The sequence below is a fragment of the Pongo abelii genome, chromosome 3 (assembly GCF_028885655.2).
Source record: "Pongo abelii isolate AG06213 chromosome 3, NHGRI_mPonAbe1-v2.0_pri, whole genome shotgun sequence".
Classification (NCBI taxonomy): domain Eukaryota; kingdom Metazoa; phylum Chordata; class Mammalia; order Primates; family Hominidae; genus Pongo; species Pongo abelii.
In genome coordinates this window covers 80,669,422-80,687,141 of record NC_071988.2, presented here as the reverse complement: position 1 = coordinate 80,687,141, position 17,720 = coordinate 80,669,422, and positions in this window count along the sequence as shown.

Sequence of the window (17,720 nt, the reverse complement as noted above, 5' to 3'; positions counted from 1 at the left end):
TTTTCATGGAGCAGTTTGGAAAGAGTCTTTTTGCAGCATCTGCAAGTGGATATTTGGAGCTCTTTCAGGCCTTTGTTAGAAGCGGGAATATCTTCCCATTAAAACTGGACAGAAGCATTCTCACAAACTGCTTTGTGATGTGTGTGTTCAACTCACAGAGGTGAACCTTTCCTTTGCTAGAGCAGTTATGAAACACTCTTTTTGTAGAATCTGCAAGTGTTCATTTGGAGCGCTTTGAGGCCTATGGTGGAAAAAGAAATATCTTCACATAAAACCTAGACAGAAGCATTCTTTGAAACTTCTTCATGATGTGTGCATTCAACTCACAGAGTTGAACCTTCTTTTTCATGGAGCAGTTTGGAAAGAGTCTTTTTGCAGCATCTGCAAGTGGATATTTGGAGCTCTTTCAGGCCTTTGCTAGAAGCGGGAATATCTTCCCATAAAAACTGGACAGAAGCATTCTCACAAACTGCTTTGAGATGTGTGTGTTCAACTCACAGAGGTGAACCTTTCCTTTGCTAGAGCAGTTATGAAACACTCTTTTTGTAGAATCTGCAAGTGTTCATTTGGAGCGCTTTGAGGCCTATGGTGGAAAAAGAAATATCTTCATATATAAACAAGGCAGAAGCATTCTCAGAAAGTTCTTTATGATGTGTGCATTCAACTCAGAGAGATAAGCCTTCCTTTTGATAGAGCAGTTTTGAAACTGTATTTTTGCAGAATCTGCAAGTGGATATTTGGAGCCCTTTCAGGCCTTCGTTGGAAACGGGAATATCTTCCATTAAAAACTAAACAGAAGAGTTCTGTGAAACTGCTTTGTGTAGTATGAATCCAACTCACAGAGTTGAACACTTCCTTTGAAAGAGCAGTTTTGAAACACTCTTTTTGTAGAATCTGCAAGTGTTCGTTTGGAGTGCTTTGAGGCCTATGGTGGAAAAGGAAATATCTTCACATATAAACCAGGCAGAAGCATTCTCAGAAACCTCTTTATGATGTGTGCATTCAACTGGGAGAGATAAGCCTTCCTTTTGATAGAGCAGTTTTGAAACTGTGTTTTGGCAGAATCTGCAAGTGGATACTTAGAGCCCTTTCAGGCCTTCGTTGCAAACGGGAATATCTTCCCATAAAAACGAAACAGAAACGTTCTGTGAAACTGCTTTGTGAAGTATGAATCCAACTCACAGAGTTGAACACTTCTTTTGAAAGAGCAGCTTTGAAACACTCTTTTTGTAGAATCTACATGTGTTCATTTGGAGCGCTTTGAGGCCTATGGTGGAAAAGGAAATATCGTCACATAATACCTAGACAGAAGCATTCTTTGAAACTTCTTTATGATGTGTGCATTCAACTCACAGAGTTGAACATTCCTTTTCATGGAGCAGTTTGGAAAGAGTCTTTTTGCAGCATCTGCAAGTGGATATTTGGAGCTCTTTCAGGCCTTTGTTAGAAGCGGGAATATCTTCCCATAAAAACTGGACAGAAGCATTCTCACAAACTGCTTTGTGATGTGTGTGTTCAACTCACAGAAGTGAACCTTTCCTTTGCTAGAGCAGTTATGAAACACTCTTTTTGTAGAATCTGCAAGTGTTCATTTGGAGCGATTTGAGGCCTAAGGTGGAAAAAGAAATATCTTCATATATATACAAGGCAGAAGCATTCTCGGAAAGCTCTTTATGATGTGTGCATTCAACTCAGAGAGATAAGCCTTCCTTTTGATAGAGCAGTTTTGAAACTGTGTTTTTGCAGAATCTGCAGGTGGATATTTGGAGCCCTTTCAGGCCTTCGTTGGAAACGGGAATATCTTCCCATAAAAACTAAACAGAAGAGTTCTGTGAAACTGCTTCGTGTAGTATGAATCCAACTCACAGAGTTGAACACTTCTTTTGAAAGAGTAGTTTTGAAACACTCTTTTTGTAGAATCTGCAAGTGTTCGTTTGGAGCGCTTTGAGGCCTATGGTGGAAAAGGAAATATCTTCACATATAAACCAGGCAGAAGCATTCTCAGAAACCTCTTTATGATGTGTGCATTCAACTCGGAGAGATAAGCCTTCCTTTTGATAGAGCAGTTTTGAAACTGTGTTTTGGCAGAATCTGCAAGTGGATACTTAGAGCCCTTTCAGGCCTTCGTTGCAAACGGGAATATCTTCCGATAAAAACGAAACAGAAACGTTCTGTGAAACTGCTTTGTGAAGTATGAATCCAACTCACAGAGTTGAACACTTCTTTTGAAAGAGCAGCTTTGAAACACTCTTTTTGTAGAATCTACATGTGTTCATTTGGAGCGCTTTGAGGCCTATGGTGGAAAAGGAAATATCGTCACATAATACCTAGACAGAAGCATTCTTTGAAACTTCTTTATGATGTGTGCATTCAACTCACAGAGTTGAACTTTCCTTTTCATGGAGCAGTTTGGAAAGAGTCTTTTTGCAGCATCTGCAAGTGGATATTTGGAGCTCTTTCAGGCCTTTGTTAGAAGCGGGAATATCTTCCCATTAAAACTGGACAGAAGCATTCTCACAAACTGCTTTGTGATGTGTGTGTTCAACTCACAGAGGTGAACCTTTCCTTTGCTAGAGCAGTTATGAAACACTCTTTTTGTAGAATCTGCAAGTGTTCATTTGGAGCGCTTTGAGGCCTATGGTGGAAAAAGAAATATCTTCACATAAAACCTAGACAGAAGCATTCTTTGAAACTTCTTTATGATGTGTGCATTCAACTCACAGAGTTGAACCTTCTTTTTCATGGAGCAGTTTGGAAAGAGTCTTTTTGCAGCATCTGCAAGTGGATATTTGGAGCTCTTTCAGGCCTTTGCTAGAAGCGGGAATATCTTCCCATAAAAACTGGACAGAAGCATTCTCACAAACTGCTTTGAGATGTGTGTGTTCAACTCACAGAGGTGAACCTTTCCTTTGCTAGAGCAGTTATGAAACACTCTTTTTGTAGAATCTGCAAGTGTTCATTTGGAGCGCTTTGAGGCCTATGGTGGAAAAAGAAATATCTTCATATATAAACAAGGCAGAAGCATTCTCAGAAACCCCTTTATGATGTGTGCATTCAACTCAGAGAGATAAGCCTTCCTTTTGATAGAGCAGTTTTGAACCTGTGTTTTTGCAGAATCTGCAAGTGGATATTTGGAGCCCTTTCAGGCCTTTGTTGGAAACGGGAATATCTTCCCATAAAAACTAAACAGAAGAGTTCTGTGAAACTGCTTTGTGTAGTATGAATCCAACTCACAGAGTTGAACACTTCCTTTGAAAGAGCAGTTTTGAAACACCCTTTTTGTAGAATCTGCAAGTGTTCGTTTGGAGCGCTTTGAGGCCTATGGTGGAAAAGGAAATATCTTCACATATAAACCAGGCAGAAGCATTCTCAGAAACCTCTTTATGATGTGTGCATTCAACTCGGAGAGATAAGCCTTCCTTTTGATAGAGCAGTTTTGAAACGGTGTTTTGGCAGAATCTGCAAGTGGATACTTAGAGCCCTTTCAGGCCTTCGTTGCAAACGGGAATATCTTCCCATAAAAACGAAACAGAAACGTTCTGTGAAACTGCTTTGTGAAGTATGAATCCAACTCACAGAGTTGAAGACTTCCTTTGAAAGAGCAGCTTTGAAACACTCTTTTTGTAGAATCTACATGTGTTCATTTGGAGCGCTTTGAGGCCTATGGTGGAAAAGGAAATATCGTCACATAATACCTAGACAGAAGCATTCTTTGAAACTTCTTTATGATGTGTGCATTCAACTCACAGAGTTGAACTTTCCTTTTCATGGAGCAGTTTGGAAAGAGTCTTTTTGCAGCATCTGCAAGTGGATATTTGGAGCTCTTTCAGGCCTTTGTTAGAAGCGGGAATATCTTCCCATTAAAACTGGACAGAAGCATTCTCACAAACTGCTTTGTGATGTGTGTGTTCATCTCACAGAGGTGAACCTTTCCTTTGCTAGAGCAGTTATGAAACACTCTTTTTGTAGAATCTGCAAGTGTTCATTTGGAGCGCTTTGAGGCCTATGGTGGAAAAAGAAATATCTTCACATAAAACCTAGACAGAAGCATTCTTTGAAACTTCTTTATGATGTGTGCATTCAACTCACAGAGTTGAACCTTCTTTTTCATGGAGCAGTTTGGAAACAGTCTTTTTGCAGCATCTGCAAGTGGATATTTGGAGCTCTTTCAGGCCTTTGCTAGAAGCGGGAATATCTTCCCATAAAAACTGGACAGAAGCATTCTCACAAACTGCTTTGAGATGTGTGTGTTCAACTCACAGAGGTGAACGTTTCCTTTGCTAGAGCAGTTATGAAACACTCTTTTTGTAGAATCTGCAAGTGTTCATTTGGAGCGATTTGAGGCCTATGGTGGAAAAAGAAATATCTTCATATATAAACAAGGCAGAAGCATTCTCAGAAAGTTCTTTATGATGTGTGCATTCAACACAGAGAGATAAGCCTTCCTTTTGATAGAGCAGTTTTGAAACTGTATTTTTGCACAATCTGCAAGTGGATATTTGGAGCCCTTTCAGGCCTTCGTTGGAAACGGGAATATCTTCCATTAAAAACTAAACAGAAGAGTTCTGTGAAACTGCTTTGTGTAGTATGAATCCAACTCACAGAGTTGAACACTTCCTTTGAAAGAGCAGTTTTGAAACACTCTTTTTGTAGAATCTGCAAGTGTTCGTTTGGAGCGCTTTGAGGCCTAATTTGGAAAAGCAAATATCTTCACATATAAACCAGGCAGAAGCATTCTCAGAAACCTCTTTATGATGTGGGCATTCAACTCGGAGAGATAAGCCTTCCTTTTGATAGAGCAGTTTTGAAACTGTGTTTTGGCAGAATCTGCAAGTGGATACTTAGAGCCCTTTCAGGCCTTCGTTGCAAACGGGAATATCTTCCCATAAAAACGAAACAGAAACGTTCTGTGAAACTGCTTTGTGAAGTATGAATCCAACTCACAGAGTTGAACACTTCTTTTGAAAGAGCAGCTTTGAAACACTCTTTTTGTAGAATCTACATGTGTTCATTTGGAGCGCTTTGAGGCCTATGGTGGAAAAGGAAATATCGTCACATAATACCTAGACAGAAGCATTCTTTCAAACTTCTTTATGATGTGTGCATTCAACTCACAGAGTTGAACCTTCCTCTTCATGGAGCAGTTTGGAAAGAGTCTTTTTGCAGCATCTGCAAGTGGATATTTGGAGATCTTTCAGGCCTTTGTTAGAAGCGGGAATATCTTCCCATAAAAACTGGACAGAAGCATTCTCACAAACTGCTTTGTGATGTGTGTGTTCAACTCACAGAGGTGAACCTTTCCTTTGCTAGAGCAGTTATGAAACACTCTTTTTGTAGAATCTGCAAGTGTTCATTTGGAGCGATTTGAGGCCTATGGTGGAAAAAGAAATATCTTCATATATAAACAAGGCAGAAGCATTCTCAGAAAGCTCTTTATGATGTGTGCATTCAACTCAGAGAGATAAGCCTTCCTTTTGATAGAGCAGTTTTGAAACTGTGTTTTTGCAGAATCTGCAAGTGGATATTTGGAGCCCTTTCAGGCCTTCGTTGGAAACGGGAATATCTTCCATTAAAAACTAAACAGAAGAGTTCTGTGAAACTGCTTTGTGTAGTATGAATCCAACTCACAGGGTTGAACACTTCTTTTGAAAGAGTAGTTTTGAAACACTCTTTTTGTAGAATCTGCAAGTGTTCGTTTGGAGCGCTTTGAGGCCTATGGTGGAAATGGAAATATCTTCACATATAAACCAGGCAGAAGCATTCTCAGAAACCTCTTTATGATGTGTGCATTCAACTCGGAGAGATAAGCCTTCCTTTTGATAGAGCAGTTTTGAAAGTGTGTTTTGGCAGAATCTGCAAGTGGATACTTAGAGCCCTTTCAGGCCTTCGTTGCAAACGGGAATATCTTCCCATAAAAACGAAACAGAAACGTTCTGTGAAACTGCTTTGTGAAGTGTGAATCCAACTCACAGAGTTGAACACTTCCTTTGAAAGAGCAGCTTTGAAACACTCTTTTTGTAGAATCTACATGTGTTCATTTGGAGCGCTTTGAGGCCTATGGTGGAAAAGGAAATATCGTCACATAATACCTAGACAGAAGCATTCTTTGAAACTTCTTTATGATGTGTGCATTCAACTCACAGAGTTGAACTTTGCTTTTCATGGAGCAGTTTGGAAAGAGTCTTTTTGCAGCATCTGCGAGTGGATATTTGGAGCTCTTTCAGGCCTTTGTTAGAAGCGGGAATATCTTCCCATTAAAACTGGACAGAAGCATTCTCACAAACTGCTTTGTGATGTGTGTGTTCAACTCACAGAGGTGAACCTTTCCTTTGCTAGAGCAGTTATGAAACACTCTTTTTGTAGAATCTGCAAGTGTTCATTTGGAGCGCTTTGAGGCCTATGGTGGAAAAAGAAATATCTTCACATAAAACCTAGACAGAAGCATTCTTTGAAACTTCTTTATGATGTGTGCATTCAACTCACAGAGTTGAACCTTCTTTTTCATGGAGCAGTTTGGAAAGAGTCTTTTTGCAGCATCTGCAAGTGGATATTTGGAGCTCTTTCAGGCCTTTGCTAGAAGCGGGAATATCTTCCCATAAAAACTGGACAGAAGCATTCTCACAAACTGCTTTGAGATGTGTGTGTTCAACTCACAGAGGTGAACCTTTCCTTTGCTAGAGCAGTTATGAAACACTCTTTTTGTAGAATCTGCAAGTGTTCATTTGGAGCGCTTTGAGGCCTATGGTGGAAAAAGAAATATCTTCATATATAAACAAGGCAGAAGCATTCTCAGAAACCCCTTTATGATGTGTGCATTCAACTCAGAGAGATAAGCCTTCCTTTTGATAGAGCAGTTTTGAAACTGTGTTTTTGCAGAATCTGCAGGTGGATATTTGGAGCCCTTTCAGGCCTTCGTTGGAAACGGGAATATCTTCCCATAAAAACTAAACAGAAGAGTTCTGTGAAACTGCTTTGTGTAGTATGAATCCAACTCACAGAGTTGAACACTTCTTTTGAAAGAGTAGTTTTGAAACACTCTTTTTGTAGAATCTGCAAGTGTTCGTTTGGAGCGCTTTGAGGCCTATGGTGGAAAAGGAAATATCTTCACATATAAACGAGGCAGAAGCATTCTCAGAAACCTCTTTATGATGTGTGCATTCAACTCGGAGAGATAAGCCTTCCTTTTGATAGAGCAGTTTTGAAACTGTGTTTTGGCAGAATCTGCAAGTGGATACTTAGAGCCCTTTCAGGCCTTCGTTGCAAACGGGAATATCTTCCGATAAAAACGAAACAGAAACGTTCTGTGAAACTGCTTTGTGAAGTATGAATCCAACTCACAGAGTTGAACACTTCTTTTGAAAGAGCAGCTTTGAAACACTCTTTTTGTAGAATCTACATGTGTTCATTTGGAGCGCTTTGAGGCCTATGGTGGAAAAGGAAATATCGTCACATAATACCTAGACAGAAGCATTCTTTGAAACTTCTTTATGATGTGTGCATTCAACTCACAGAGTTGAACTTTCCTTTTCATGGAGCAGTTTGGAAAGAGTCTTTTTGCAGCATCTGCAAGTGGATATTTGGAGCTCTTTCAGGCCTTTGTTAGAAGCGGGAATATCTTCCCATTAAAACTGGACAGAAGCATTCTCACAAACTGCTTTGTGATGTGTGTGTTCAACTCACAGAGGTGAACCTTTCCTTTGCTAGAGCAGTTATGAAACACTCTTTTTGTAGAATCTGCAAGTGTTCATTTGGAGCGCTTTGAGGCCTATGGTGGAAAAAGAAATATCTTCACATAAAACCTAGACAGAAGCATTCTTTGAAACTTCTTTATGATGTGTGCATTCAACTCACAGAGTTGAACCTTCTTTTTCATGGAGCAGTTTGGAAAGAGTCTTTTTGCAGCATCTGCAAGTGGATATTTGGAGCTCTTTCAGGCCTTTGCTAGAAGCGGGAATATCTTCCCATAAAAACTGGACAGAAGCATTCTCACAAACTGCTTTGAGATGTGTGTGTTCAACTCACAGAGGTGAACCTTTCCTTTGCTAGAGCAGTTATGAAACACTCTTTTTGTAGAATCTGCAAGTGTTCATTTGGAGCGCTTTGAGGCCTATGGTGGAAAAAGAAATATCTTCATATATAAACAAGGCAGAAGCATTCTCAGAAACCCCTTTATGATGTGTGCATTCAACTCAGAGAGATAAGCCTTCCTTTTGATAGAGCAGTTTTGAACCTGTGTTTTTGCAGAATCTGCAAGTGGATATTTGGAGCCCTTTCAGGCCTTCGTTGGAAACGGGAATATCTTCCCATAAAAACTAAACAGAAGAGTTCTGTGAAACTGCTTTGTGTAGTATGAATCCAACTCACAGAGTTGAACACTTCCTTTGAAAGAGCAGTTTTGAAAAACTCTTTTTGTAGAATCTGCAAGTGTTCGTTTGGAGCGCGTTGAGGCCTATGGTGGAAAAGGAAATATCTTCACATATAAACCAGGCAGAAGCATTCTCAGAAACCTCTTTATGATGTGTGCATTCAACTCGGAGAGATAAGCCTTCCTTTTGATAGAGCAGTTTTGAAAGTGTGTTTTGGCAGAATCTGCAAGTGGATACTTAGAGCCCTTTCAGGCCTTCGTTGCAAACGGGAATATCTTCCCATAAAAACGAAACAGAAACGTTCTGTGAAACTGCTTTGTGAAGTATGAATCCAACTCACAGAGTTGAACACTTCCTTTGAAAGAGCAGCTTTGAAACACTCTTTTTGTAGAATCTACATGTGTTCATTTGGAGCGCTTTGAGGCCTATGGTGGAAAAGGAAATATCGTCACATAATACCTAGACAGAAGCATTCTTTGAAACTTCTTTATGATGTGTGCATTCAACTCACAGAGTTGAACTTTCCTTTTCATGGAGCAGTTTGGAAAGAGTCTTTTTGCAGCATCTGCAAGTGGATATTTGGAGCTCTTTCAGGCCTTTGTTAGAAGCGGGAATATCTTCCCATAAAAACTGGACAGAAGCATTCTCACAAACTGCTTTGAGATGTGTGTGTTCAACTCACAGAGGTGAACCTTTCCTTTGCTAGAGCAGTTATGAAACACTCTTTTTGTAGAATCTGCAAGTGTTCATTTGGAGCGATTTGAGGCCTATGGTGGAAAAAGAAATATCTTCATATATAAACAAGGCAGAAGCATTCTCAGAAAGCTCTTTATGATGTGTGCATTCAACTCAGAGAGATAAGCCTTCCTTTTGATAGAGCAGTTTTGAAACTGTGTTTTTGCAGAATCTGCAAGTGGATATTTGGAGCCCTTTCAGGCCTTCGTTGGAAACGGGAATATCTTCCATTAAAAACTAAACAGAAGAGTTCTGTGAAACTGCTTTGTGTAGTATGAATCCAACTCACAGGGTTGAACACTTCTTTTGAAAGAGTAGTTTTGAAACACTCTTTTTGTAGAATCTGCAAGTGTTCGTTTGGAGCGCTTTGAGGCCTATGGTGGAAATGGAAATATCTTCACATATAAACCAGGCAGAAGCATTCTCAGAAACCTCTTTATGATGTGTGCATTCAACTCGGAGAGATAAGCCTTCCTTTTGATAGAGCAGTTTTGAAAGTGTGTTTTGGCAGAATCTGCAAGTGGATACTTAGAGCCCTTTCAGGCCTTCGTTGCAAACGGGAATATCTTCCCATAAAAACGAAACAGAAACGTTCTGTGAAACTGCTTTGTGAAGTGTGAATCCAACTCACAGAGTTGAACACTTCCTTTGAAAGAGCAGCTTTGAAGCACTCTTTTTGTAGAATCTACATGTGTTCATTTGGAGCGCTTTGAGGCCTATGGTGGAAAAGGAAATATCGTCACATAATACCTAGACAGAAGCATTCTTTGAAACTTCTTTATGATGTGTGCATTCAACTCACAGAGTTGAACTTTGCTTTTCATGGAGCAGTTTGGAAAGAGTCTTTTTGCAGCATCTGCGAGTGGATATTTGGAGCTCTTTCAGGCCTTTGTTAGAAGCGGGAATATCTTCCCATTAAAACTGGACAGAAGCATTCTCACAAACTGCTTTGTGATGTGTGTGTTCAACTCACAGAGGTGAACCTTTCCTTTGCTAGAGCAGTTATGAAACACTCTTTTTGTAGAATCTGCAAGTGTTCATTTGGAGCGCTTTGAGGCCTATGGTGGAAAAAGAAATATCTTCACATAAAACCTAGACAGAAGCATTCTTTGAAACTTCTTTATGATGTGTGCATTCAACTCACAGAGTTGAACCTTCTTTTTCATGGAGCAGTTTGGAAAGAGTCTTTTTGCAGCATCTGCAAGTGGATATTTGGAGCTCTTTCAGGCCTTTGCTAGAAGCGGGAATATCTTCCCATAAAAACTGGACAGAAGCATTCTCACAAACTGCTTTGAGATGTGTGTGTTCAACTCACAGAGGTGAACCTTTCCTTTGCTAGAGCAGTTATGAAACACTCTTTTTGTAGAATCTGCAAGTGTTCATTTGGAGCGCTTTGAGGCCTATGGTGGAAAAAGAAATATCTTCATATATAAACAAGGCAGAAGCATTCTCAGAAACCCCTTTATGATGTGTGCATTCAACTCAGAGAGATAAGCCTTCCTTTTGATAGAGCAGTTTTGAAACTGTGTTTTTGCAGAATCTGCAGGTGGATATTTGGAGCCCTTTCAGGCCTTCGTTGGAAACGGGAATATCTTCCCATAAAAACTAAACAGAAGAGTTCTGTGAAACTGCTTTGTGTAGTATGAATCCAACTCACAGAGTTGAACACTTCTTTTGAAAGAGTAGTTTTGAAACACTCTTTTTGTAGAATCTGCAAGTGTTCGTTTGGAGCGCTTTGAGGCCTATGGTGGAAAAGGAAATATCTTCACATATAAACCAGGCAGAAGCATTCTCAGAAACCTCTTTATGATGTGTGCATTCAACTCGGAGAGATAAGCCTTCCTTTTGATAGAGCAGTTTTGAAACTGTGTTTTGGCAGAATCTGCAAGTGGATACTTAGAGCCCTTTCAGGCCTTCGTTGCAAACGGGAATATCTTCCGATAAAAACGAAACAGAAACGTTCTGTGAAACTGCTTTGTGAAGTATGAATCCAACTCACAGAGTTGAACACTTCTTTTGAAAGAGCAGCTTTGAAACACTCTTTTTGTAGAATCTACATGTGTTCATTTGGAGCGCTTTGAGGCCTATGGTGGAAAAGGAAATATCGTCACATAATACCTAGACAGAAGCATTCTTTGAAACTTCTTTATGATGTGTGCATTCAACTCACAGAGTTGAACTTTCCTTTTCATGGAGCAGTTTGGAAAGAGTCTTTTTGCAGCATCTGCAAGTGGATATTTGGAGCTCTTTCAGGCCTTTGTTAGAAGCGGGAATATCTTCCCATTAAAACTGGACAGAAGCATTCTCACAAACTGCTTTGTGATGTGTGTGTTCAACTCACAGAGGTGAACCTTTCCTTTGCTAGAGCAGTTATGAAACACTCTTTTTGTAGAATCTGCAAGTGTTCATTTGGAGCGCTTTGAGGCCTATGGTGGAAAAAGAAATATCTTCACATAAAACCTAGACAGAAGCATTCTTTGAAACTTCTTTATGATGTGTGCATTCAACTCACAGAGTTGAACCTTCTTTTTCATGGAGCAGTTTGGAAAGAGTCTTTTTGCAGCATCTGCAAGTGGATATTTGGAGCTCTTTCAGGCCTTTGCTAGAAGCGGGAATATCTTCCCATAAAAACTGGACAGAAGCATTCTCACAAACTGCTTTGAGATGTGTGTGTTCAACTCACAGAGGTGAACCTTTCCTTTGCTAGAGCAGTTATGAAACACTCTTTTTGTAGAATCTGCAAGTGTTCATTTGGAGCGCTTTGAGGCCTATGGTGGAAAAAGAAATATCTTCATATATAAACAAGGCAGAAGCATTCTCAGAAACCCCTTTATGATGTGTGCATTCAACTCAGAGAGATAAGCCTTCCTTTTGATAGAGCAGTTTTGAACCTGTGTTTTTGCAGAATCTGCAAGTGGATATTTGGAGCCCTTTCAGGCCTTCGTTGGAAACGGGAATATCTTCCCATAAAAACTAAACAGAAGAGTTCTGTGAAACTGCTTTGTGTAGTATGAATCCAACTCACAGAGTTGAACACTTCCTTTGAAAGAGCAGTTTTGAAAAACTCTTTTTGTAGAATCTGCAAGTGTTCGTTTGGAGCGCGTTGAGGCCTATGGTGGAAAAGGAAATATCTTCACATATAAACCAGGCAGAAGCATTCTCAGAAACCTCTTTATGATGTGTGCATTCAACTCGGAGAGATAAGCCTTCCTTTTGATAGAGCAGTTTTGAAACGGTGTTTAGGCAGAATCTGCAAGTGGATACTTAGAGCCCTTTCAGGCCTTCGTTGCAAACGGGAATATCTTCCCATAAAAACGAAACAGAAACGTTCTGTGAAACTGCTTTGTGAAGTATGAATCCAACTCACAGAGTTGAAGACTTCCTTTGAAAGAGCAGCTTTGAAACACTCTTTTTGTAGAATCTACATGTGTTCATTTGGAGCGCTTTGAGGCCTATGGTGGAAAAGGAAATATCGTCACATAATACCTAGACAGAAGCATTCTTTGAAACTTCTTTATGATGTGTGCATTCAACTCACAGAGTTGAACTTTCCTTTTCATGGAGCAGTTTGGAAAGAGTCTTTTTGCAGCATCTGCAAGTGGATATTTGGAGCTCTTTCAGGCCTTTGTTAGAAGCGGGAATATCTTCCCATTAAAACTGGACAGAAGCATTCTCACAAACTGCTTTGTGATGTGTGTGTTCATCTCACAGAGGTGAACCTTTCCTTTGCTAGAGCAGTTATGAAACACTCTTTTTGTAGAATCTGCAAGTGTTCATTTGGAGCGCTTTGAGGCCTATGGTGGAAAAAGAAATATCTTCACATAAAACCTAGACAGAAGCATTCTTTGAAACTTCTTTATGATGTGTGCATTCAACTCACAGAGTTGAACCTTCTTTTTCATGGAGCAGTTTGGAAACAGTCTTTTTGCAGCATCTGCAAGTGGATATTTGGAGCTCTTTCAGGCCTTTGCTAGAAGCGGGAATATCTTCCCATAAAAACTGGACAGAAGCATTCTCACAAACTGCTTTGAGATGTGTGTGTTCAACTCACAGAGGTGAACGTTTCCTTTGCTAGAGCAGTTATGAAACACTCTTTTTGTAGAATCTGCAAGTGTTCATTTGGAGCGATTTGAGGCCTATGGTGGAAAAAGAAATATCTTCATATATAAACAAGGCAGAAGCATTCTCAGAAAGTTCTTTATGATGTGTGCATTCAACACAGAGAGATAAGCCTTCCTTTTGATAGAGCAGTTTTGAAACTGTATTTTTGCAGAATCTGCAAGTGGATATTTGGAGCCCTTTCAGGCCTTCGTTGGAAACGGGAATATCTTCCATTAAAAACTAAACAGAAGAGTTCTGTGAAACTGCTTTGTGTAGTATGAATCCAACTCACAGAGTTGAACACTTCCTTTGAAAGAGCAGTTTTGAAACACTCTTTTTGTAGAATCTGCAAGTGTTCGTTTGGAGCGCTTTGAGGCCTATTTTGGAAAAGCAAATATCTTCACATATAAACCAGGCAGAAGCATTCTCAGAAACCTCTTTATGATGTGGGCATTCAACTCGGAGAGATAAGCCTTCCTTTTGATAGAGCAGTTTTGAAACTGTGTTTTGGCAGAATCTGCAAGTGGATACTTAGAGCCCTTTCAGGCCTTCGTTGCAAACGGGAATATCTTCCCATAAAAACGAAACAGAAACGTTCTGTGAAACTGCTTTGTGAAGTATGAATCCAACTCACAGAGTTGAACACTTCTTTTGAAAGAGCAGCTTTGAAACACTCTTTTTGTAGAATCTACATGTGTTCATTTGGAGCGCTTTGAGGCCTATGGTGGAAAAGGAAATATCGTCACATAATACCTAGACAGAAGCATTCTTTCAAACTTCTTTATGATGTGTGCATTCAACTCACAGAGTTGAACCTTCCTCTTCATGGAGCAGTTTGGAAAGAGTCTTTTTGCAGCATCTGCAAGTGGATATTTGGAGATCTTTCAGGCCTTTGTTAGAAGCGGGAATATCTTCCCATAAAAACTGGACAGAAGCATTCTCACAAACTGCTTTGTGATGTGTGTGTTCAACTCACAGAGGTGAACCTTTCCTTTGCTAGAGCAGTTATGAAACACTCTTTTTGTAGAATCTGCAAGTGTTCATTTGGAGCGATTTGAGGCCTATGGTGGAAAAAGAAATATCTTCATATATAAACAAGGCAGAAGCATTCTCAGAAAGCTCTTTATGATGTGTGCATTCAACTCAGAGAGATAAGCCTTCCTTTTGATAGAGCAGTTTTGAAACTGTATTTTTGCAGAATCTGCAAGTGGATATTTGGAGCCCTTTCAGGCCTTCGTTGGAAACGGGAATATCTTCCATTAAAAACTAAACAGAAGAGTTCTGTGAAACTGCTTTGTGTAGTATGAATCCAACTCACAGAGTTGAACACTTCCTTTGAAAGAGCAGTTTTGAAACACTCTTTTTGTAGAATCTGCAAGTGTTCGTTTGGAGTGCTTTGAGGCCTATGGTGGAAAAGGAAATATCTTCACATATAAACCAGGCAGAAGCATTCTCAGAAACCTCTTTATGATGTGTGCATTCAACTGGGAGAGATAAGCCTTCCTTTTGATAGAGCAGTTTTGAAACTGTGTTTTGGCAGAATCTGCAAGTGGATACTTAGAGCCCTTTCAGGCCTTCGTTGCAAACGGGAATATCTTCCCATAAAAACGAAACAGAAACGTTCTGTGAAACTGCTTTGTGAAGTATGAATCCAACTCACAGAGTTGAACACTTCTTTTGAAAGAGCAGCTTTGAAACACTCTTTTTGTAGAATCTACATGTGTTCATTTGGAGCGCTTTGAGGCCTATGGTGGAAAAGGAAATATCGTCACATAATACCTAGACAGAAGCATTCTTTGAAACTTCTTTATGATGTGTGCATTCAACTCACAGAGTTGAACATTCCTTTTCATGGAGCAGTTTGGAAAGAGTCTTTTTGCAGCATCTGCAAGTGGATATTTGGAGCTCTTTCAGGCCTTTGTTAGAAGCGGGAATATCTTCCCATAAAAACTGGACAGAAGCATTCTCACAAACTGCTTTGTGATGTGTGTGTTCAACTCACAGAAGTGAACCTTTCCTTTGCTAGAGCAGTTATGAAACACTCTTTTTGTAGAATCTGCAAGTGTTCATTTGGAGCGATTTGAGGCCTAAGGTGGAAAAAGAAATATCTTCATATATATACAAGGCAGAAGCATTCTCGGAAAGCTCTTTATGATGTGTGCATTCAACTCAGAGAGATAAGCCTTCCTTTTGATAGAGCAGTTTTGAAACTGTGTTTTTGCAGAATCTGCAGGTGGATATTTGGAGCCCTTTCAGGCCTTCGTTGGAAACGGGAATATCTTCCCATAAAAACTAAACAGAAGAGTTCTGTGAAACTGCTTTGTGTAGTATGAATCCAACTCACAGAGTTGAACACTTCTTTTGAAAGAGTAGTTTTGAAACACTCTTTTTGTAGAATCTGCAAGTGTTCGTTTGGAGCGCTTTGAGGCCTATGGTGGAAAAGGAAATATCTTCACATATAAACCAGGCAGAAGCATTCTCAGAAACCTCTTTATGATGTGTGCATTCAACTCGGAGAGATAAGCCTTCCTTTTGATAGAGCAGTTTTGAAACTGTGTTTTGGCAGAATCTGCAAGTGGATACTTAGAGCCCTTTCAGGCCTTCGTTGCAAACGGGAATATCTTCCGATAAAAACGAAACAGAAACGTTCTGTGAAACTGCTTTGTGAAGTATGAATCCAACTCACAGAGTTGAACACTTCTTTTGAAAGAGCAGCTTTGAAACACTCTTTTTGTAGAATCTACATGTGTTCATTTGGAGCGCTTTGAGGCCTATGGTGGAAAAGGAAATATCGTCACATAATACCTAGACAGAAGCATTCTTTGAAACTTCTTTATGATGTGTGCATTCAACTCACAGAGTTGAACTTTCCTTTTCATGGAGCAGTTTGGAAAGAGTCTTTTTGCAGCATCTGCAAGTGGATATTTGGAGCTCTTTCAGGCCTTTGTTAGAAGCGGGAATATCTTCCCATTAAAACTGGACAGAAGCATTCTCACAAACTGCTTTGTGATGTGTGTGTTCAACTCACAGAGGTGAACCTTTCCTTTGCTAGAGCAGTTATGAAACACTCTTTTTGTAGAATCTGCAAGTGTTCATTTGGAGCGCTTTGAGGCCTATGGTGGAAAAAGAAATATCTTCACATAAAACCTAGACAGAAGCATTCTTTGAAACTTCTTTATGATGTGTGCATTCAACTCACAGAGTTGAACCTTCTTTTTCATGGAGCAGTTTGGAAAGAGTCTTTTTGCAGCATCTGCAAGTGGATATTTGGAGCCCTTTCAGGACTTTGCTAGAAGCGGGAATATCTTCCCATAAAAACTGGACAGAAGCATTCTCACAAACTGCTTTGAGATGTGTGTGTTCAACTCACAGAGGTGAACCTTTCCTTTGCTAGAGCAGTTATGAAACACTCTTTTTGTAGAATCTGCAAGTGTTCATTTGGAGCGATTTGAGGCCTATGGTGGAAAAAGAAATATCTTCATATATAAACAAGGCAGAAGCATTCTCAGAAAGCTCTTTATGATGTGTGCATTCAACTCAGAGAGATAAGCCTTCCTTTTGATAGAGCAGTTTTGAAACTGTATTTTTGCAGAATCTGCAAGTGGATATTTGGAGCCCTTTCAGGCCTTCGTTGGAAACGGGAATATCTTCCCATAAAAACTAAACAGAAGAGTTCTGTGAAACTGCTTTGTGTAGTATGAATCCAACTCACAGAGTTGAACACTTCCTTTGAAAGAGCAGTTTTGAAACACTCTTTTTGTAGAATCTGCAAGTGTTCGTTTGGAGCGCTTTGAGGCCTATGGTGGAAAAGGAAATATCTTCACATATAAACCAGGCAGAAGCATTCTCAGAAACCTCTTTATGATGTGTGCATTCAACTCGGAGAGATAAGCCTTCCTTTTGATAGAGCAGTTTTGAAACGGTGTTTTGGCAGAATCTGCAAGTGGATACTTAGAGCCCTTTCAGGCCTTCGTTGCAAACGGGAATATCTTCCCATAAAAACGAAACAGAAACGTTCTGTGAAACTGCTTTGTGAAGTATGAATCCAACTCACAGAGTTGAACACTTCCTTTGAAAGAGCAACTTTGAAACACTCTTTTTGTAGAATCTACATGTGTTCATTTGGAGCGCTTTGAGGCCTATGGTGGAAAAGGAAATATCGTCACATAATACCTAGACAGAAGCATTCTTTGAAACTTCTTTATGATGTGTGCATTCAACTCACAGAGTTGAACTTTCCTTTTCATGGAGCAGTTTGGAAAGAGTCTTTTTGCAGCATCTGCAAGTGGATATTTGGAGCTCTTTCAGGCCTTTGTTAGAAGCGGGAATATCTTCCCATTAAAACTGGACAGAAGCATTCTCACAAACTGCTTTGTGATGTGTGTGTTCAACTCACAGAGGTGAACCTTTCCTTTGCTAGAGCAGTTATGAAACACTCTTTTTGTAGAATCTGCAAGTGTTCATTTGGAGCGCTTTGAGGCCTATGGTGGAAAAAGAAATATCTTCACATAAAACCTA